Below are 22,492 nucleotides of genomic sequence, written 5' to 3' on the forward strand. Positions count from 1 at the left end.
TATGGGTTTTAGTGCGTGTGACTCCGGGCATCCCGGCGCACAGTTCCGCAGCCAGCGGGGCCTCTTGGCAGGCAGGCTCCGAGGTGGAAATCGCTTAGTCATTTATAAGTGGGGACCGGGTGCGGGAGGTTAGGGAGGTGCAGCGGCCACCGGGTCCTGCGGCGGGAACCACCGTGGCTCTGCGCTCCGCCCTACTCAACCCTGCCCAGCAGGGCAGGGGAGGGGGAGCCTGGGGAGGGGGAGAGGAAAGGTGGCAGGTGAGACCGCCAGCCTCGTCTTCCCTGGGCTCGCTCCCCTCCCACGGGAGCTGGGAAGGAGACAGACACTTCCCTCCCGCCCTGCCGGCCGGGCTGCCTGCTTGCGGTGAGTTGGAGACAGTGGTGCCCGCAGGCTCGTTCCATGCTGGGGGGCGGGGGGCGGTGAGAGGCAGCTTCCGGGGGACAATGGGGGCCGAGTGTGTGTGTGTACACACATGTGTCTCTGCACACAGGCTCGGCCAGGTGATGTGAGCATGCCGCTGGTGTGGGTGGGCACTGGCCCAGCCCAGCAGGGTCGGGTGTTGGCGTTGAGCAGGGTCCTGCGGCCTCCACGATGCCCCACATTGTGGGGGTGGGGGCGCCAGGGGCTTGGGGCAGTCGCTGGGCATAGGTGGGTATCTCAGAGCTCATGCTCCCTTCAGAGCACAGCAGGCGGTCTGTCATGTGCAGCTTCCGGTCCGTGGGGTTCTCCTCCGGAGGAGGCCACGGGGGAGCCGTGTGGGGTCTGGGTGTGGCGGCCGGAGCAGCTAGGGGCCCGGCCAGGGAGGCAGGTGGAGGTGGCAGGAGTGTCGCTCTGGTACTTCCTACCTCTGCAACCCGGGCCTTGGTTTCCCATCTATGAAATGGGGGTGGGTAAGGAGTACTTCGTGGATGGAGGGGGTGGATGTGGGTGAGCTGTCTGGGGGCAGTCCCTCCCGTGACTGGGATCCGGGGCCTCACCTTCCGTCTTCCTTCCTGCTCTGGGGTGGGAACAGGCCTTGGGATTGATAAACCTTAATCCTGGCCTTGGAGAACTTGCTTCCTGTGCTTTCTAGAAGGGAAGAGAGCACATAGCCCAGAAAATCACAAACAAGATCATTTGAGGCAGAGGGTAATAGAAGGAAAGATAATTGGAGTTCTGGAGGATTTTAATGAGGATAAGGGTTTGTGCTCATCGGGTGAATCCAGGAAGGCTTCCTGGAAGAGGTGACATTGAAGCTGGTCCTTCAGATACGAAAAAACTGGGGGTGGGGAGGAAGGGAAGAGCTCTGTCACTGGTGTCAGGGCATATGCGTACGCAGAACCACCAGGTGCTTAGATGGTACCTGGCGTGTAGTAAGCACTTAATAAACGTCATAAAAATCAGTATGACTCCAGGATTTTCAGGTATCTGAGAAAAGAGTGTGTGGCGGGGGGGGGGGGAGGGATTTTTAGGCCACCAGGTGGGAAAAGATCGTTTCAAAGTTCTGTGCAACAGATTTCCTGGGTCCAGGGAACCCATTTATTTTTCTTTTTTCGGAGCTCTGCCGTTCCTCGAGCTCCTTTGGGTGGCACTTTTCATTCTCTGACCGTCCATGCATTTCACATGTCTGCTAGAGCCTCTGTGTGCTGGGCTGTGTCCCGCACTGGGGGCCCCGTGGGGCACACAGACGGGGAACAAGGACATAGGCGAAGACCCGGGGGGAGGCCCGGTCCTATCGCTGTCTCGGGGGCGGGGGAGAGGGTTGAAAGACCAGGCTCTTCTGGAACTCCCCGGGGCCCGGGGCCTGCCCTGGAGGGGCCAGGTTCCCTGCAGGCTCTGACTCCGGTCCCCCGGGGGCCAGGGGAAGCGGCGGGACAGTCTGGGCTCCTTGGCGAGCCAGGTGGGGACTGCAGGAAACAGCTGTGCTCACTCTCCCTTTCCGGGCAGGTCGGGGAGGCACGGCGCTGGTTCTGGAAGCTCCAGTCTGGGAGGGACGGCGTTTCCTGTGGCCCGATGAGGGGGGCGGGGGGCGGGGTCTGGGCCGACAGCGGGCGAGGGGTGAGGGTGGACCTGGGCGCCCAGAGACCCAGAGGCACCCCTGGCTCCTCAGCTGGGGATACCTTCGTGCCTCAGCTGCCACCTCCGCTCTGGTCCCTCCCGGGTCTGCGCCGTCTCTGCCGTCTGTCCCCTCGGGCCTCTGCCCCTTTGCTTTTCCTCCTTGACCCCGTAGGCCCTGCCTGAGGCCCAGGGAGAGCAGGAGGGGAACCAAGGCAGCAGCCGTCACCTGTGGCCCATGGGGCCTCCCTGTCATGCTCTTCTCTGTCCCCCAAGGACCCCCCCCCACCACCACTGTCAGACTCCAGTGTCCTGGGAGGACATGAGTGTCGGTGAGCGCTTCTGACATGGACCCTGGACAGTTACTGGGTCTCTTTGAGCCTCAGTGTCCACATCCATAAAAATGGGTGTGAGGCTCATGTGGCAGGGCGGGAGGAGAAGCCAGGTCCTGGGGGCCTGGCCACTGCACCCCTCCTCAGGACGTGGGACCACTGCCGCTCCCCCCAGAAGCCCAGCTGAAGAGACGGGGGGGACACTGTGGGTCAGGGGCTGGGTGAGGCACGGCTGTTGTTGGGAGAGGAGGAGGCCGTGCCGTGGAGCAGCCCTGGGTGCCCCTCTGGCCCGGAGAGAGGTGGCTGCAGGGGCCAGGAAGGGGCAGGCGGGAGTTGGATTGGGGCGGCGGGGGCAAGGGATTCTAGCCCAGGTGTGGCCGGCGCGGTGCGGGCGGGGCGGTGTTGGTAAGGCTGCGTCTTGAAGGCTAGAGCTTCAGAGCACCGTCCAGTCTGGTGGCCAGAGCCGGGACCGCTGCTCTGAGTGAGCTCCCGAGTCCACCCCTGCCGGCCCCGGGGTGGGAAGCTGCTCCCTGCCTTTCCTGTCCGCAAGCAGCCAGCCACAGGCCTCCCGGGCGGACCCTGGCTGGGCCTGGCCCTGGGCCAGCCGGCCACCTGCCTTCCTGGCCCTGGGGTCAGCGGCAGGGCACTGTCCTCAGAAGGGAGGAAGGGGTCCATCCGTTCAAGCCCACTGAACACAGTGGCTTCGACTGTGGCAGCCAGATGTCCCCTGTTCCAGGCTAGAGTCTGTGTCCCACTGTTTCTGGTCCCCACTGTCCCCTGACTTGGGTTTCTCTCTGCCCCTCTCTTAAATGTCCCCCAGCAGAACTTCCTCCTGCACGTGCTTCCTGAGCACCTGCGAGGTGCCAGCGTTGTTCTGGGGTGGGGGGTTGCCGCGAGGACGAGACAGGCTGGGGCGAGACGGGCCGCTGTCATCTCCGGGCAGAACCTCCCTCCGTGCGCTGGCAGGTGTGTGTCTGCCTTCCTCCCCCCTGCGGTACCTGCCCCCCCGACCCCAGCCCGATGCTCGAACCTCCTCTAGACTTTCCTCCCCCGGCACTGCCTCAGGTGTATGCCCCTGTGGGGCGTCCCTGCCCTCCGTTTGGTTGGGGGTCCCAGAGCACGTAATTGCTGGGGTGATTTATCTGCAGTGGGTTTGCTCGGTGTTTTATCCTGGGTACTTGGGGGTGCACCCCCTGCCCCCTGTTCTGTTTGGCAAGCATTTCAGGCGGTGGAGCAGGAGAAAGGAATGCACCCTGCGGCACCAAGGGGGATGGAGACCCGGAGCTGGGGCTGGTCCCCGGGCTCAGTGCCTGCTGGGAGCTTGGAAGGGATCAGGGGCTCAGTGGAAGACCTGCAGCACGGGCCGGGGTTGCTGACACACCCTCCGGGGCAGAGACCTCCAGTGTCACCGTTGGGCCCTGGTGCCTGTGTGGCACAGTGGTGGGGACACGTGGGGCTCGGTGGGAACTTGTTAAATGAATGAATGGATGAATGAATGAATGAGGTAGCCAGCCTTTTCATGACAATGGAAAAGTTAGCATCTTTGACCCAGCTCATAGCTGGTCAAAGCCCGTAGCCCGTGGCTGTCTGTTGACTGTTGACTGTCTGTCTCCACGAGGCAGGAGCTCCATCTCCCTCGTCCAGCAGCCCCTGAGCCTGGGACAGCGCCTGGCCCCGGCCCACACAGGGGCTGAAGCAGCTGGGTGTTCCTCGGCCACCACTCTATTCCGGCTTTAGGGTCTGACCGTACTCCCGGGGGCTGCCCCCCAATGGAGGCTGACAGGGACCTTCCTTCTGAAGGTGACCTGGGGGCTGGGCTCTGTGTCTCTTGTTTCCTTGTGGGGGACTTTTCATTTTCATCCCTGCTGTTTTGGAGGCCACTTTTATACTGGGACGGGATTATGGGAAAAGTTGGTGTGACCAGGAGGGGTCTCCCCGAGGCTCTAGTGGAAGACCTCCCTCCCCCCCTTAAGATGCGGCATCTGGCTTCTCCGCTCTCTGATCCTGTCTCCCGACCCCTGAGGGTCTGAGCCACTGGCCAGGCCAAGGCCATGGACTGTGGCCGCGGACGGTGGCCGCAGAGATACAGTGCTGAAAACGGCCCTGCTTCCCCCTGCACCTCCTCCACCCAGGCCTCCCCCCTCCCACGAAGATGACAAAAGCTCTTAAACCTTCGTTTAGTCTGCAGGGCATCGCAGGCAGGGGCTGCAAGCATTTACATTCCTTGGGCTCAGCTGGTTCTTTTGTGTCGAGTTTCTGGGCTCATGGTGTGTGCAAGGGGGAGCCGGGACCCGTTACAACGCCTGCATGGCCTGCACAGCCCTGGTGGCCTGCGACCACGGGGCCTGTTCTTGGGAGAGGGTGGAGCCCGTGCTGCCTCATCTGCACGCGCCCTGACCTGTCCGTCATCACCGTGGATCGCACAGAGAGGTGTTTCCACCGTCCGCCTCCGCAGACCTTGAGCGAACACGTGCTGTGCAGCCGACAATGAGTGATGGAGCCGTTTGAGCGGCTGGTGAGCCGGGGAGGGACCCGGCCGCTGGTGGAGGCTGCATCTCGTCACATCTGAGCCCCGTCGAGGGGAAGGGTCACCGTGTTTCAGTGACTTGTCCCGATCGTCGCCGGAACGTGCGGCTGACTCCAGGAAGTGAGAACGTGACTCAGTGTGAGTCACGAGAGACCGGACGGGGGCTCGAGGCCGGCCCAGGCATCGCCGAGTTTGCAGGAGAAGCTCGTTCGGCTTCAGCGGGTGCCCGGGGGGCAGCGTTGGGGCAAAGTGGGGCTGGCGTGTGCAGCAGCAGCAAGGTCAGTGCCACTGGGCACCGTTGATCAAGGGCCGGCCATGTGCGGGCCCCTCTGGATTCTAGCCGTCCATTTACTCGCTATATAGCCTCTCGTCCTGGGGGGCGGGGAACGGCCGCCATGTGTCTGTTGTACGGATGGGCAGAGGCCGCCCCAGGTCCCTCACCTTGGGAACGGCACTGGGCAGGGGTTCAAGGCCAGCTCCCCCCAAGCCCCCACCCTGAAAGGGGATGGATGGGCTCTTCACTAAGGATCCAGGTCCCTGGGGCTGAGTCCCTGGGCCCCAGCGCCCTGTTCTCTGTCTCGGGCACATCTCTCTGTAGCTTCTCTCTAATGCACACTCGGCGTGAACCAGACACTGAGATGCGTGTGCACCGGCATCATCTCCCCTTAAAGCCACATGTGGATTCACCCCCGTGAGACAGATACGGTCATTGTCCTCGTTTTGCAGATGGGGAAACTGAGGCCTCCCCAGAAAATCTCAGGTCATAGCCAGGGGAGGGTCAGAGCTGGGATGGGAACCCAGGGTCGTCCACCTCAAAGCCCGTGCCTGCCTCCCACGCTCACGGGTTCTCAACGGAGTCTCGATGGCGAGTCCCCCCCGGTGTGTGTTATCAAGTAGGATTCAACAGCTCTGGCCTGCGGGCTGACGGGGTGGGGGTGGTCGGAGTGCGGCCCGGTGTGCCAAGGGTTCCTCAGAGCCGTATGAGAAACGGCACGTGTGCTGGGGAGACATCCTGGGCTTATGGGGTCCTGAGCTGGGAGGCTGGAAACAAATCTGGGTCCACCGGGCTGAAAGTTGGCAGAACATTCTGGAGGGTCAGGAGAGCCAGTGCAAGGTGGCGAGTGGTGGAGTACGCTCGGCCCTGCCGTGGCCACCCTGACGGTCCGCTGCGGGGGGCCGGGGTGCAGCGGCGGGCCCCGTGATGGAGGGGAGCGCCTGCCGGACATCCAGACACCTCGGCCCACCGGCTCCCCTTCCCTTTGTTGTCTGGCTGTGTCAGACGTCTGGGCTCGCAGGGAGGTTCCTGAACGGGCCCTGGAAAGAGGTCACTCCCTTCCCGTGCCGGCGGCACTGACCGACATGTGACCTTCCCCGTGGTGACAGTGTCTGGCCGTCACTCTTTGATGCTGACTGTGGCGGGGCGGTCGGTGTCTGGCGGCAGGGCAGCCGCCCCTCCCCGGCTCTGGCCCTGCAGCGACTGGTCCTGCCCACCGCCCCCCTTCCGCGTGCCATCTCGGAGCGGGGAAATCCACACTCCTGACCCTCCGTCTGAGCCTCCGACCTTTCCCCCTCCGTGGAGCGCCCTGGCTGGGCCGGCGGCGGCGTTGTCTGTCTGCATGGGACAGACGGGCCCAGCGCCGCGGAGGGGGGCTGGCGGCGGCTGGACTTGGCCCCGCTCCGGCACCCCTCCCCAGATGTTTCTTCCACAGAATTGCTGGGGTTTTCCGTTCCTTCCCTGACTGGTTTTGGGGACCTGTCCCTTCAGGGCCTGTTGGCAGAGAGCACAGTGGATCTTGCAAGACGCTGCGTAGCTCGGGCACCGAGGCTGGCCCCCAAGGCCCACGCCGCCACCTCGGCGGTACCCGGAATGCAGTACTGGGCTGTAATGCCCCTCACCCGTGCCTGGAGCCCTGTCCGCAGTGGCGGGCTTCACTGGGGGGGGCTTCATCGTCAGGCTTCACGGAATCCACAGGCGCACGAAGCAGAGGAGGGAGAAGGCCAGGCCTGTCTTCCTCCAAGGGGGTGGTTTCCGGCTGCCCCCGTGTCTCGGGCGCTGAGAGCCCAAGCTGGGCAGAACCTGGGGAAGCGGCCCTTGCAGATCTCGAAGGCCTCCTGGGCCGCAGCGAGACGGTGTCCTGTGCACCCCCACCGACACCCCGCAGCCCGGCTCCCGGGGAGCTGAGGAATCGGCCACGGCACCTCGGGCTCTCCCCTCCCTCCCTCCCTCTCAGGCCCTTGCCCTAGAGGCCGGTGGGAAATCGGGGGGACTTGTCTTGCAAGAAGAAGAGCCAGGAGACAGACCCCAAAGAGGGGGTCCCATGCAGGCTTGTCACTGTCTCCCCTGGGCCGCCTGGACTCGAGCTCCGAACCCTTTCTCAGGCATCCTGGTGGCTCCATTGGGTCCCAATCCCTGTTTGTTTTGGGGTTTTTTTTCCCCCATTTATTTTTTTTCCTAGTTTTTTTAGGCCATCTCTTTTTTTGTGTGCCCAAGTAAAGGGGCCCAAGTCACACGTGGATGCTTTCCCCCACGCGTGGACACGCGTCTGTCGCAGCTGCTACGGGCTGCAGGGGGCAGCGCTCGGTTCTTCCCCCCGAGGCAGGCAGGCGCGCAGTGGGGCTCCCAGTGACTCATCGCATTGGTGACTGGCACCCTGAGTCCCTCTCGTCACGTCGGTCACCCACCTCTACAGCAGGTCCCACTTCCATTTCACTGCTCAGCGCATAGTAGGTCCTCTGTGAGGTTTCGGTGGGGAACGTAGGCTGCATTCAGTGTGGGGTGCATGTCCCTTGCCGTCCTCCGTGGGGTCTCTCTGTGCCCAGCCTCGGAAGGGATGGCTGGAGGGGTTTGGGTCCTGGATACTGTGTGCCCCACAGGGAGCCCAGCCCAGACAGTGGGGACGGGCAGAGCCAAAACAAAGGCCCGGTTGTGCCCGGGGAAAAAACCCAAACCTGCTTTTCCCCGAGGCTGAAACTGCCTGTGCCCGGCCACCTCGTTCCCATAAAGGGAACCTTGTGTGGCTCCCTGCGGGGGGAGGGGAGGGGGCGCTCAGGCTCTCCCTGGGAACAGGCCTGACTGCCCAGAGCCACAGCTCACAGTGATGATAACTCCTGTGACCCTTGACCTCTCAGATAGAGCTGACACCCGGCCAGACGGTCATGTTTGGGACAAGTCTGTAGTGGGTGTCTCGGGGCCAGCATTGTCTGATCCAGACCAGACACATTGTTTCTTGGAAAACTGAGTGGGCGGGGCGTCAGGGAGGGGCTGTGAGGGGAGGGGCCTCCCGGGCAGGTCCGTGCCAGGCGGGACCCCAGCGCTCAGCTCCCAGCCGCTGGCGGAGCCACCTCTGCTCCCACTGCTGACTCGGGGTTTTCCAGGAACAAGCAGCCAGCTGGGGGGGGGAGGGGGGCGGAGGTGGGGAGGGAAGGGACTGGCCGTCCCCTGCTGTCTGGACGCTGGCCGGCCTGACACACTAGGGACAGCCTGGGGTGTGTAGGAGTGGGCTCTGGCCACACTCGAGGACTGAGTTTTCAAGGAATGAGGGGCCCCGCAGACCTGGGAAAGCACCCACGGGTGTTAAGAGCACACAACGTGGAGGCGTCTGAGGGCCACCGCGGAGAGGTCGGGACAGCTGCCCAGAGGGAGCCCGAGCCCAGGGTCAGAGTCTCCCTGGGAAGGCGCCTGCGAAGGGAGCCAGGAGCTCCACGTGGGAGAAGCCGCAGGAGCAGAACAGCGAAGTCTTTCAGAGCCTGGCTGTGAGTCAGGTAGGACTTTTCCAGTTGTCGGGGACAGAAAGCCCCATCCAGACGGGCCTTACCCGCGTGACTGGTATGCCGAGCTGCACGCCGCTGAAAAGGGGCTGCAGGCACAGCTGGATCCAGAGGCTCAAACCCTGGCATCGGCAGTGGCCTCTTTCTCTATTTGAGCATCTGCTTTCCTTGCTCTGGCCTCCTCAGAAGGCCAGCGAAGCGGGCATCCCAGGATGGCCTCTGACTGGCCAGCATTCTCACCATCACGGGGTAGGGGGGGGCACTGTGGACTGGGGTGCGTCCCCACTGCCCCGAGAGTCCGGAGACAATAGGGCCACAGCCCAGGGCCGGGAGCGGGAAGAAGGAGACCCCCACATCAGGATCGAGGCACGTCACCAGCACAGGAGGAGCCAGGTGCCGGGAGGGCAGCCGGATACCGGCCCCCGCTTGTCAGGGATGGCGCATGGCCTTCCCCCGAGTTTGCGTGTCGTGCCACGGAGGGCGGCGGGGGGTGGGGGGACGAGGCCAGAAAGGCAGTGGAAACCAGGCCATAAAACACTTTCCTATGTGAGGCGCGACCACCGTGTTCCCGGCCAGGGCCCGGCCCTGTGTGGGGCTGCACTTGACTCCGTGTTGGGAAGATCTCACAACATGAGTCCAGATGACTGTGAGGGCACATGTGTGAAAGCTGGGGACAGTGACACAAGGGGCGGGGGGGCTCAGCATCGAAGAAGCAACAGGACAGCCCAGGCTAGGCTGCCTTGGCTCACTGGGAAGGCGGAGAAAAGGCGGCTTTGGGGACAGGCTCAGGGGGTCAGCCTGGGACAAACTGCCAGCTGCCCATGGCCTTGGAGTTTAGGAGACTAGGAGATGAGTGCCTGTGAGGAAGAAGAGGGGGGAGGAGAGGGGGAAGGGGATTGTCCTGAGGCTTTCACCTCTCTCCTGCAGGAGGGAATCTCAGGGGAGGTCCCCGGGGAGGGTTCAGGAGGACATCCGTCTTCGGTTCTCCAGGTGCGCCCCTTCAGGGTCCTGGTCTCTGCTGACTGGTCAGCACCGGGCAGGGGGTCTTTAGTCATTGCAGCTGGTCCTGGCGCCTCCCACCTGCTTTTGCTGCTTCGCTAGGCCTGGGGCCAAAATGCTGCGGAGGCCTGGGTTTGGTCTCTGGGGAGGAAAGGCCGCCCTGGGGGTGACGTCCTTGTGTTCCGAGTTTTCCCTGGTGACCCCGCCCCTCCCCCCAGGACCGTCTGCTCCTGGCTGCTCGGCCAGTGCGTGCAGCCCTCCGCCTCAGTTTCCCTATTCCACTCACCCAGGAATAGTCCTAGCTTCTTACTGTCCTATCTCAGTTGTCCCTGAGGTGGCCCTGTGACACTGGCGCATAGTGGGCGCTCAGTAAGCCTGCTAGGGTCACCTGTGTGTTTCGTGATGGCCACCGGACAGTTTTAGGCAGCCACCGTTTGTGGGGGGGCTCTGGGTGGAGGCCGGTGGGGAGGGTGGGGACACTCGGGACCCCAGGACAGCTGGGCACAGAGCCTGGCACCTCCCCCCACCCCCGCCACTCCCTCCTGCAAGACCCTCGCACCTTCCACAAGGCCCCACTCCTTAGAGGGCCGTCTGGACACATTTGGGTGGCAGAGTCGTAGCCTGTCATTAGCTTGGCCCCGGCATCCTCTCGCTGGTCTTATCCAGAGAGCTGCTCCGTGCACTTCCTCCTTTTGCCGCCGCCGGCTAAGGTTTGCGGGTGTGTTTCTAAAAGCAGCCCGTCTGCAGTCTCCCGGGGAGCAGCCCCGTCTGCCTTTTCACTTGGGTGGCCCTGCTTCCCGGGCTGGCACCCGGCTCCCCGCGGTCCAAGTTGTTTTCTCCGTAAACATTCGCGGGGAGCTGTATTTGGGTCCTCCTGTCTGTGCCGACGCGTCTGGGGAAGCAGGGAAGACGCTAGGAGGAGTCTGGGGTCCGAGAGGTCACGGTCAGCCCCCGAGGGTGTGGCTGGGCGGGCTCTGGCCTGCGACGACGAGGGGTCAGAGGGGTCAGGCGGCATGCTGTCCTGCTCTCTGTGGGGCTGAGGTTACTCTTCCCTGCCTGCCTGGGCCGTGGGTGCGGATGAGGTGCCTTGGGCAATGAAGCACCTCCCTGTGGTTAGTCCCAGCACCGCTCACGTCACTTTTCGGAGCCTGTCCCTTGGGCCCCAGGCTGTGGGGCCACCAGACTTCACCTGTGGAGCACCCAGGGCCACCCGACGGGCCCACAGGAAGTCAGGGGGTGGTGCCCGAGCAGCTGCCCCAAACCACCCCTCGAACAGGGTAGCCACGGGCCACCGAATGGCTGGGAAGGCGAGATGGCCCCTTGATCCCCCCCCGGGTCACTGGCCGCCCGTGGCCCTGTGTTCTCCCGGGTGGGTGAGCTGCCTGGGAGGACTGGAGGGAGGGCCGGAGGGCCCGGTGTGGGAACTGGGGGGTGGCCTGAGAACCCCCGGACGGCACCCACTGGCCAGGGGCACCCTGCCCTCCTGTCCTCCCCCACCACCACCGGCTGGTCCTCAGCCCTCTTCCCTCCCCCTCTCCTGGCAGAAGCCATCGCCCCGCCCACCGTTTCCAAGGGGCTTTCCTCATGACTGCCCTGCAGCCTGTGCTGGTTTAATCTGAAAGACTATTGCTCTGACTCAAAACACAGAAATCCCCTGCATGGCTCTGATATCTGCTGCCGGGGAGGCAACTGGCGCCTTCTCTGGGGGGGCTGGGGGCGTCCCTAATCCTTCCCTTCCTGCTTGCTGCCCGGTGGGGGTGGCTCCTGGGTCCCGAGCCCCCAGCCTCCCCCCGGCCCCTGGAGTTTCCTGGGGCCTTGCTCAGGGCAGGGCACTGGGAGGGTTCCTGGCCTTTATTAGCTCCCCTGCCGGTCACCGGAGAAGAGACGGGCACGGTGCCCCTGTCTGGGGTATGTTTCCAAGATGGGGGGCCGCTGCACAATAGAGGACTTTTGGGGGTACCTGTTTGAAAGTTTGCTCACTGGGTGCGTAGTCAAAAAAGGCCAGCAGCGGCCGTCAATGAGGCTGTGGTTTGTGAAGGAAGGGGGCAACACGGGGGTCCAGGGAAGTCCGGGGGTGGGCAGGGTGCAGGTGTGGCGGAAGGTGGGCCTGGGTGTGGGTGGACCGACAGCAGGATCCTGACACCCCCTGTGCTTTGAGCACGACATGTCACCCAGTGCCCGTGGGCATGGGGGCCTGAGCCTGGTGAATGGGTTCTGGGGAGTTTGGGAGAGAGGTCTGGCCCTGTTTCTTCAGGGATTGACAAAACTTTCTAAGGTTTAGAACCAAGGTCAGCCAACTCCAAGGGCCAGAGAGCCCATGTTTAGGCTTCCCGGCCCATATGACCTCCGTGGCGACAACTTGACTGCTGGTAGAGCCAGCGAGTGAGAATGCCAGAGACGCTCATTGAACAACTGGGCAGGGCTGAGTGCCAATAAAACTTTATTGACAAAAACAGGCAGAGGGCCAGATTCGCACTTGGGTCGTTGATTGCCAACCCCTGGTCTAGATGCAGGGGATGGGCCCCACAGGGCTCAGAGCCGGCCAAGTTTATCCACCAAAAACCAAGCCCCTCACCTCAGGGGCTCATGAATGCATGTGCCAGTCAGACCTACTCTTGGGGGTCTCAGGGACACGGTGTGGCCCTCGCAGAGCGTTTGCGCAGCTGGAGCAGGTCAACAGCCCTGCATATCACAGTGTAGCGCATGCAGCTCCACCTCCTTAAGAACCCGGTGGGCGGGGCTGTGGGAAGAGGCGGGGCCCGGCCTAGAATCCAGAAGCAGCAGAGCTGTGAGAAAATTGGGGCCCTCCATACCCGTGTCCCCCGGGATGTGAGGCGATGGGCTGTGAGGAGCACAGCCCCCTCTCTCCTCGAGTGGGGACCACCAGCGTCAAACAGAACTTGCAGAGCCTGGTCCTGCAGGACTTCTCAGGGCCGTGGAGGTGCTGGTGGGTGCTGGGACTCTCTAGGAGGGGGGTTATTGTCCCAAATTTGGGGGCTTTCTGGTGCGTCAGAACCTGTCCGGACCTCTTTGGGGAAGAGCCCATCTCCTTCGGCCCTTTGTTTCCTGGACGTGGGAACCGAGGGCCCAGGGAGGCCGAGCGTCCTGCCCGGGGTGGGTGACCATGTTGGGACAGTCACTGAGTGCTTCCCGCCTAGCTGGGCAGACCCCTGGCATTGAGCTGCCCCTGCCCAGCCTGTCCTGATGCAGAGTCGCAGATACGGGTGCTCTGGGCTGCGCTCCTGGCCACACGGAGCTGATGTTGTCCCAGGGGTCACGGCCAACGCTGTGACCTTAGAAGCTCACTCTGCCTCAGAGTTTCTGGCTGACACTTGGCAGGAAACATTCTTGCCATGGGGGCTGTCCTTGTACTGCACGATGTTTAGTGGCATCCTGGCCTCCAGACGCCACCAGCACCCCCGCCCTCATTTCTGACCACCCGGACCTGGCCAAGTGTCCCCTGGGGGAGAAGCCACCCTGCCCAGAGCCCCTGGCCTGTCCTCAGATAGCGGGTGTGGAGCCGCATCTGCTGGGATTCTCTGGTAAACGGCAGAGGGATTTCTCTGAGCTCTGGCAGGGTCAGCAGCGTCCCCCAGGGGGCAGGGGCAGGGGGTGGCGGGGAAGGCATCCCCAGCAGGTCACTTGCAAGAGGCCTGGAGGTACGGAACCGTACCGGGGGCGGTGGCGGCTCAGCTCTGCATTAAGGCCAGGTGCCCTCAGTTGAGGGGTCAGGGCAGGGATCGCAATAGAGAGGAGGGTGAAGGCAAGATCCCAAATGGATAGAGGGTGCGTGTGCCCCAGTCAGAGGACCTCAGGCCAGGGCAGGAGGGGACCTTGCAGGGGGAAGTGATAGAATGTTCTGGAAAGGCGGTGTGAGGCAGTGGGTGAGACAGGTGCAGAGGGCAGTGAGGGTGGAGAGTGTTCCGGGAGTTGCACTTGACAGTCGGCCAGAAGTCAGGGCTGGAGTCCAGGAAACGTCCCACGTCTCGGCCTCGGACGGGTGGCCAGGAGCACCGTGGGCTTGGGTGTGGCCGTGTGCAGTGGCAGGGACCTGGGGGGGCCGTCTGTGGGCACTGTCCCTCTACGGACATTTCATCCTCCAGCCTTTGACGCAGGGAAGCTTTTGGAGTCTTTTCCGGGGTTCACTCCCCGAGTCTCTGAGAGAGGAATGTTCCCTGGGGTGACGGGCGGCTGGCCCCGCGGCCAGGAGCAGGTGGCCACACGTGTGTGCAGACAAAGAGGAAGCGGCCGGTCTGCACGGGGCCGCGCCACCGTGGTGGGGACCCAGGACGTCCGCTGTCACCGTGGGCCATCAGGAACCGCGGGGTCAGAGGGCAGCAGGCAGACACTGAGGTTTGGCGTCCCGGTCCAACATGAGGTCATGGGAAGCAGGGGCTGCGGCTGCTGAGTCAGCCAGCCCGCTGTGGTTTGCTGTGGGGCCGGTCTCACGGGGGTTCCGGAGGGTCTGCGTGGCTCTGGGCGACGGCCTCCAGGTGCGTACACAAGGCAAACCAGCGTGAGCATGTGGGGGGCGCCGAACGGGGGCATGGGGCGGGGGCGGGGGCCAGGAATAGCAGTTAGAGCAGGTGAAGGGTTCGAGAAAGCCTTTCTGGGGCCACGTGGGCCGACGCCAGTGTGAGAACAGCCTTTGGTGCCCGTCTTTGGACACGCCTGACAGCCAGGAGGAGGCCACCGATGGCATCAGAGCCCGGGCGTCCCCAGGGAGATTGCGCGGGCACAAAGCAGAACGAGGGCACGTTCTGGGGGCTTTTTCCACCCGATGCTCCCGGGAGACACACTCGGTCTGAGTCAGCAAGGTTCACAGTTGTCGGTGCGGCGTGGGAAACATCTGGGGTCGGTTGCTCTCTGCAGGTAACGTCTTCCACAGTGAAAAGAGCTGTGCTGCTCCCGATGCCATCACACGCCCGCCGTGAGGAGGCCGCACGAGGCACGTGCGTGCGTGTCGACGGGGAGGGGTCACCTGACATCCTCGGGTGCCCGCGCCGACATCCTGGCGCTGCCCTTGCCGTGCTGACGGGCCGCACACATCCGTGGCTTCACGTGTGCGCGGCTGGGGCATGGCTTCGTGTCCGCCAACCAGCCCTCCTGCCTTCTTCCCCTGCTGCCTCTCCCCCTCCCCACCCCGTCCCAAACTGATGTTAACCTGAAGCATGTCTTTCTGTTCCTTTTTAAAAAAAATTGTGGTGATACACGTAACAAGATTTATCATTCGTCTTAGTCATCCGGAGCCTCTGTGACAGAAGACCGTAGACACCAAGGTGGCTGCAACAGCAGGCACTTATTTCCCACAGGTCTGGAGGCTGGACAAGCCAAGGTCAAGGTGCCGGCGGACCTGCCGTCTGGGGAGGGCCCTGTCTGGTTCGCGCACAGCCATCTCATTGTCTGTCCCCTGCCGGGAGAGCCGCGGCCTCTCTGGCGTTTCCTCGGGCAGTCCTGTGCCTGAGGGCTCCGGCCACCTCCCACCGGCGCCCCAGGGGCCAGGACTGCAGTGCAGGATGCTCGGTGGGGCTGCAGGCGTCCAGGCCGGAACGCCATCGTAGATCGTAGCAGCGATGTTGAGTACAGTCACAGTGTCGTGCGGCCGCCGCCGCCACCCCCCACCCCCCACCCCGAACTTGTTTCATCTTGTAAAACTGAAACCGTCCCCATGAAACCCTAACTCTTCGTTTCCCTCTCCCCCTCAGCCCTCAGCAACCGCCTCTCTGCTCCCTGTCTCTGCACATCTGACTGCTCGCGGTGTCTCGTGCGAGCGGGACCCTGCCGCACGCGTCTTTCGGTGGCTGGCTCCTTGCGCTCGGCACAATGTCCTCCGGGTTCCTCCACCCCGTGGCGTGTGTCGGGCTGTCCTTCCTTTTCAAAGCCGGGTCACGTGCTGCTGCAGGAAGGGGCACGTGCTGTTCATCCGCTCACCCGTCACCGAGCACACGGGTTGCTTCTGGCTTTTGGGTGTTGGGAGCCAGCATGTGTCTGGGACCCTGCTTCCAACTCTTTTGGAAATATACCCAGCAGCGAGCGGCATTGCTGGGTCATATGGTAGTTCTGTTTTTTAGTTTTTGAGGACCCCAGCCACTGCCCCATTTTACTTTCCCACCAGTAGTGCGTGCACACGGGTTGGGTTTTCCTGCAGCCTCGCCAGCACCTAGAATTGTCTAGGTTTCTTTTGAACATCAACCTTTTATCAAAGAGCGAGACACCCCAATAGTTCTGTGCCTTCCGACCTGCCCAGGCGTGTAGATGTATGCTTCTTGGGAGACACCCTTATTTTGTGAAAACGGGCTCACCCTTTGTAGTCTTCCCCGCCCGCCTCAGCGAATGCATGTGGACGTGCCCCAGCTCAGCTCCACTGCGGTCCTGCCTTTGTGTTTTCACCTGCTGCGTGAGAGTTCACGGTGCAGAGAGACACGTCCCAGTTGTCCACCCGACGGGCTTCCGCCGATGGCCATGCACTGGACTTGGAGAGGCAGCACGTGGCAGCGACTCTGTAGTGAACACCCTGTCCTCAGTCCAGGTGGTTCCAGCGCTGAGGGCCCGAGCCCAGGAGTGGAATCGCCGGGTCGATTGCCGTGTGGGTCCCCAAACCTGCGTCAGCTCGGAGCCCTGTGGGCACATGCCACCTCCCCGCCCTGCCCGCAGCAGGCGCCATCTCTGCATTAACGGTGTAGGAATGCAGGGGTGCAAGGGACAGCTGATTGTCGCTGGGTTTTGAGTTTGTTTCCTGCGGAGGCTGGGCATCGTTTCGTTTGCGGGCTGTTCCTCCGAACTGCCCGTTTGAGTCCTCCGGCCGTTTGGCGACTGCGCACTACAAGGACCAGCGGCAAATGGAACACACTGTTGACAGCTGTTCATTTTAGGTGTTGAAAACAGGAGTCTCTTTCGTGCCTTTTTGAATTGCAGATTTTTAAAACGGAAAAGTGTGTCTTAGGGAGAGGGTTTTAGGGAGATTGGCTGAGGTCCGAGAGAGGCTCTGGGCCGCTCGGACCAGCTGGACACCTGCAGCACTAGCCTCGCGGGTGATGAAGACCGAACAGTGAGGATGGGGACAGATGTGGGCGATTATGCAGGAATTCCTACCTTTGGCTGGTACTGTGAGGAGCCAAGAGGAGCAGGAATCCAGGGAGATGAGGGGGTTGAGTCTGGGTGGCCGACCAGACATCGCAAAGGTGTAGAGGCTGGGAGGGGGCCGTGTTTGAACCCGCGGGGGAGTGCTCGGTGCACCTGGGGGGCAGAGCTGCCATAAGCGTGATGCTGGCTGCAGTGGCTCGATGGACCGAGCACCAGCCTGCAAACCGACAGGTTCCCAGTTCGATTCCCAGTCAGGGCACATGCCCAAGTTGTGGGCCAGGTCCCCGGTCGGGGGTGTGCGAGAGGTAACTGAACGATGTTTCTCTCGCACATGGATGTTTCTCTCTCTCTCAAAATAAATAAATAAAATCTTAAACTAAGAGTGCTGCTGCTGGGCTGCTCTGCAGAGTACAAGATTATCTAGCCACGGGGCCATGCATCTGACACTAATGCAGGATAATACCGCACGTAAGCTGTGGTTGGGAAGAAAGAGGACTGATGGTGGATGTGTCAAGTTCAAGAGGAAACGCTCCCCAGAGCCATGAGAGCAGAGGAACCCGTGCAGGGAGGGCCCCTCAAGAACATCTGTGTTTAGGGGCAGGAGGGAGAGCTGGCGAAGGAGCGGGGTGGGGAGCCTTGGAGAGCAGGGCGGGGAGCGCTCCGGGGACCAAGTTTCAAGGTCACAGAGAGAGAGAGGCCAGGAGCTTCAAGCGCGGTCGGGAAGTCGAGAAGATGCTTTTCTGTGCCGCCGTTCAATGTATCGATTAGGAGGAGGTCGGGACCTCGGAAGAGCACTTTCCCTGCAGTGGCTGGGACGTGGAGTCAGCTCGCTGCGTTCTGCAGCCCCAGTGCGTGCAAGGTGCTGGAGGCCCCAGGAAGTGTGGGCGGCTGCAGGAGAGGGTGCTGGGTACACGGGGCGGCCTGGGCACCCGGGGCTCTGCGGCGCTGCGCCCCGGTTCCTCGGCTCCTCGCCGGCCAGCGTGGCTCCAGCTGCCCTCGTGGGCCGTGCTGGGCACCGGCCACCCCAGGTGTCCAAAGCGGGGCCCGTCGGGTTCACGGGCTGCTGGGGGAATCCGCCAGACGCGGCCTTCCTCTTGAGAACTGCGGTCTCCCCGGTGCAGCAGCGCCTGTTCCCAGTGCAGCCCCAAGGGACCCGTGGAGACATGAGTCATTTCCTGGACAGCGACCTGTCCCAGCGCCTTAGCCATTTTGGGCTTGGCCTTTTCATAAACGTACCTTCTTTTTTTCAAGGCCGCTTCTATTTCCTGCCAGTCTCCTCGTCAGGTCTGCGAGGGCCCAGAGGCCTCGGGAGCCCGGGAGCCCAGTGAAGGGTGACGTCCTGCCTCTGCGTGGGCCGGCGTGCCGCTCCGTGTGTGGGCAAGCGCGGCCGCCTGCCGGCTGGAAGAGGCGGGTAGGTCCCATCCGGGGACGGCTGGCCAGGCCCCGGAGCACCGTTCCAGTGGCCCCAGGGAAGAGGGGGACCCCCTTTTCTCACGGGATTTTTCTGAGCCTCAGGTTTTTCTCTTTTCTTTTCATATGAAATAAAGCCTCTTTTAATTGTGGCAAGATCCACATAACGTGAAAATTTACCCCCTTTAAGTCTCTGCTTCAGGGGCCTAAGCAGTCACGGGGCTGTACAGCCACGCATGCCTCCCCCAACTGACCCTCTGTCCCCCCTGAAGCGCTAACTCGCCATCGCTGCTCCTGGCCCCCCACCGTGCACTCTCTGCCTCTGTGACTGTGACCCCCGCAGTGGCCTCCAGTGAGTGGACCCCTGCAGCGGCTGTCCTCTCGTGACGGGCACGCTCCCCTTCACACGCGTCCTCAGGGTTCACCCGTGTTGCAGCCCTCGTCAGAACGTCCTTCTTGTCTCAGACTGAACGACGCCGTTGTGCGGATCGGCTGCCCGCTGCTCGCCCGTTCGTCCACCCGTCAGCGGGCGCTCGGGCTGCCTCCACCTTCTGGTGATTACGGATCGTGCCGCCGCGCACACCTGTCTGTGCAAGACCCCGCTTCCAGTTCTTTCGGGTTCGCGTGCCCGGAAGTAGAAGGGCAGGAACCTATGGTAATTCTGCCTTTAATTGTTGGAGGGTTTGCCATACTGTGCACCCAGCAGCTGCCCCATTTCGCAAACAAAGCGTTTGTATTAGGTGACCTTGAAGGCGCCTCTGTGCTTTGAAAGAAAGCGGTGGTCCTTCGGCTCCGTAGTCGGTGGCCGGAAGGGGGTCATCACAGGGCACAGTGGGGATGATGGCCAGCACCTAATGCACTGACACAGGTGTCAAGGGCAAAGCGTCCTGAGTGCCCCAGCGTAGTCAGGGCTTTGTAAGCAGCCAGTGTCACTTAGGGCCTACTGTGTGCTGGGACCTGTCCGCCTCTTCGTGGACACTCATCGTTGCCTGGGATTCTCCCCGCACGTCTACAGAGTCAGGACTGACTATGGTTCTTGCCTCTGCAGGGGGGACTAGCTGTGTTCTCGGGCTGTCGGTTCCCAGTGGCGCTTCTTGTGTTGTGAGCACACTTCCCATTTTCTCCTTATCTAAAGGAAATTTTCTAGTTATTTCCTCTCTGTTCTTAACCCAACTCCCCCAAATGAAAGACCAGAGGGAGGGGGGAGCATCCAAGGAAGCGTTTGGGGCATGGGGACAGGAGGCCACCCCCTCGGCCACGGTCCCCTCCCCTCGAGACCATGAAGGGGCGTCTGCCGTGTGTTTGTGGAGCCATTGCCCCTCGTCCCTCCGGCACCTGCCATTAGGCCACGGGAGTGCAGCTGCTCTGTGGAAAGAGGGGGCATCGGCTCTTCATCCAGAGTGCTCCTGGCTCTGCAGGGAAACCCGGGGACAGGGCTGAGGGGCTTCCTGTCATGGCCCTTGAAGGCCTTGGCCATCTGGCTCCAGACTCCGTTCCCTGCCCCATCTCTCTCCCTAATTATTGACCACCCTCCACTGCCCCAGTACCCCTCCCCTGCGCTGACAGCCGGGCGTCTCTCCTGCCCCCGCCTCCTCCCTCCACGCATCTCTGCTTCTGAGATCTCAGCCCCTGGTAAGGGTCCCCGAGGGGCACGTCCTCCGCCCGCACCCTGCCCGGCCTGCGCCTCTCCCCTGTCCCCCACCCACCCAGCCTCTGCCGTGCTGGGCAGGCCATCACATTCGCCAAACAGGTTCCTGGTGGTTAAAAACGGGCAAGGCTGTGTTGGGAGCCTTTTTTTCTTTTTTTTTTTTTTTAATGGAAAACACCTCTGAGCAACTTCTTCCTAGCTGGGCTCTTGCTGGGTGAGTGGCAAGGGTTGCCCTGCTCAGGGGGTGGTCTTCAAAGGGAAGAAGGGGGAGGGGAGCTCTAAGGAGGGTCGTCGCGTGGTCTAGTGATTCTTGGCCCTTCCACTCCTCCTCCAAGGTCAAGGTCCACACCTGCAAGTCTGGAAGAAACATCTCCATTGAGTGAAATTTGAGGGGCGAGGGGGGCTTTCTGGCCGTTTCTGCCTGGTGGCTCTAAAAATACTTCATTCCATTCCCAGCACGGCAGAGGCAGGGTCTGAGACCACCTCTGGTTAGAACTCCCGCAGCTCAGCCCCCAGCCCCCGGGGAACAGCTGTGCGAGGCGTGGTGGGATGGGGTGTGGCCGTGCCCCCCGAGGCTCTCTGAGACAAGCGGGGGACTGGGACGTTGTTCCCTGATTCTCAGGTGAGCCAGACCTTTGCCCCTAATGGGCCTGATTTGTTTTTTAAAGAAGGAGGCCCCTTCAGGTGCCCACCTCACCCAACGGAGCTGCCACAGCTGCTTCTCCCCAGGCGGGTCCCTGGCACCACCAGCTGCTCACCAGCCGCTCTCCAGCCCTGGAGCCGATGGCCTGCCTGCCCAGGGAGGCTGTCGGCTTGTTTTATCATCAGACCTCCCTGTGTGGGAACGGGAAACCCCTTTTGAAGGGTGGGAGAGCAGGGCGAGGCCAGGGGCAGGCAGAGGGGCCCCCACCTCCTGCCCTGCACCCCGGCCCCAGCTGTGATCATGGGCCTTCTCAATGGGGAGGCTCCAGCCACCTGGGGCCCCAGCTGACACTTGTTGAGGCTGTGGGGCCTCCACCCTGCCGCCTCCCATCCCTGCTGTTTCCTTGCCGGCCTCACGCTGCGTTTCTCTGTCTCTGTCCCTTTCCCTCTCTCTGTCTCTCTGTGTCTCTCTCATCTCTGTGGGTTTTTTTCTCTCTCTCTCTCTGTCTCTTTGTATGTGTGTTTGCACCTCTCTCTGCCCCCTGGGAGGCCCTTGAAGCCAGGGCCGACTCTTCTAGCCTGGGGCCGGCCTTACTTCGTCAGGACTGGGGGGTCTCGAACCTGTGTGCCTTGTGGGGTGAGGTGGGGGTACCTCAAGAGGGTGAGACAGGTGTTCTGGTGGCTCCTCCTGGTAGTTGGGGGTTTGCACCTGCTGCCACGTTCCCCAGCCAAGGGCAGTAGCCTGTCCCCAGAAAAGGCCGATGAGGGGGAGGGGCACGTGCCCCACGGCCACCTGGGGAGCCGGGGTGGTGTCACCGGGCTCTTCCTCTGCCCTGTTCCGCTCAGGGCCCCTCTGTTCTCTGCTCATAGAGACCTGGGACCCAGCCGGGGTCCAGGCCATGGGCTTCCCCCGAGTGGGGGGCACCCTGTTCCCCGAGAAGAGGTGTGTCACTGTGTCGGGGTCTCTGCCAAGAGACAGTGGGGGTCAGTGGCCAGGCTGTGTCCCCAGGGGGTGGTCATGGTCCTGGCAGTCACCCACCAGCAGCATCTGGAACCCGGTGAGCAGGGCATCTTACGTTTGCTGGCGGGTTTTCTGTTCGTTTTGTGACAAGTGGCTTGGGGACGAGCAGGCTGGCTGTTGATGGAAAGGGGTCTTAAAGGAGGCTCAGGGCACAGCACACCCCTGGGTCCACCCTGCAGGCTGGACTGGGCTCCACGGGGATGGCCCCTGTCCACCTGTCCACCTGCCAGGGGCCCACCTGCCCTTTTGAAAATGTGACTTAGTGGCCGTGCCGATGGGTGCAGTGTGCTGCCCTGCTTCTGCATGGGCCCGGCCTCGCCTGTGACTTCCAGCCTCGCTCCTCTCGGCGTCCCTGAGTGGGGCAGAGGGAGGGCCCCTGGGTCCCTGGGTCCCGGGACTGCAGCAGCAGGAGGAAGGGCTCGGTCGCCGGAGGCCTCCCCTCGGCCCGCAGCCTGCCTGCTGGAGGGCTTTGCAGAACTGGCCGCTTACCTTGTCATTGTTCCCAGCAGCGAGGAGCCGGCCCGAGGAGCAGGAGCGGCTCCAGGGTTTGTTTGGCCTTCTGTGTTGTCCGGGCCGGTGGTAACCAAGGGCCGCTTCCCCTTGGTGACGGAGGAGCTGTGCAGGCCAGGGCTGAGCCGGCCCCAGTGAGGGAGGCCAGGGGACCCAGCGGGGCCCAGCAGCCCGCAGATTGGACGCCAGGTGCTGCCGTCCTCCTCTCAGACCCCCCCACCCCCATCCCCTGTCTGAGGACTTAGGGCTTCTCTCCTGGCACTTCCCCCAGCCACTGGCCCGGAACATTCCAGAACTCCAGATCCCCGGTAGGTGTCTGGGAGGCTGGGAGGCTCCTGGCCGGCGGGCCGTGGGGGTGGGTTTCAGGCGGGGCCGTGGACCTCAGCCAGGAGGTGACCTGCATGTAGCCACGAGTGACCTTCTAGATTCCGGTGAGACTCAGGGTGCTGGAGTAGTTCGGGGGAGCTCTGGTGGCAGAGGAGCTGAGCTGAGAAGGAGCCTCTGTCGTGGACCAGGGA

General features: G+C 62.7%; 1 protein-coding gene across 2 annotated transcripts in view; it reads left to right on the forward strand.

Moving 5' to 3' along the window:
• Positions 1-22,492, forward strand: part of SPSB1 (splA/ryanodine receptor domain and SOCS box containing 1) — a 57,336-nt gene that overhangs the window by 14,060 nt on the left and 20,784 nt on the right. Inside the window, exon 1 of one of the 2 annotated variants that reach the window (XM_036025269.1) lies at positions 22,197-22,282. The exons of the other annotated variant lie outside the window; for it this stretch is intronic. The gene's annotated coding sequence lies outside the window, so the exon portion shown is untranslated. Of the gene's footprint in view, positions 1-22,196; positions 22,283-22,492 lie in introns of those variants that run through there. 2 annotated transcript variants of the gene reach the window in all.

This window comes from Phyllostomus discolor, chromosome 5 (assembly GCF_004126475.2).
Source record: "Phyllostomus discolor isolate MPI-MPIP mPhyDis1 chromosome 5, mPhyDis1.pri.v3, whole genome shotgun sequence".
Taxonomy (NCBI): Eukaryota; Metazoa; Chordata; class Mammalia; order Chiroptera; family Phyllostomidae; genus Phyllostomus; species Phyllostomus discolor.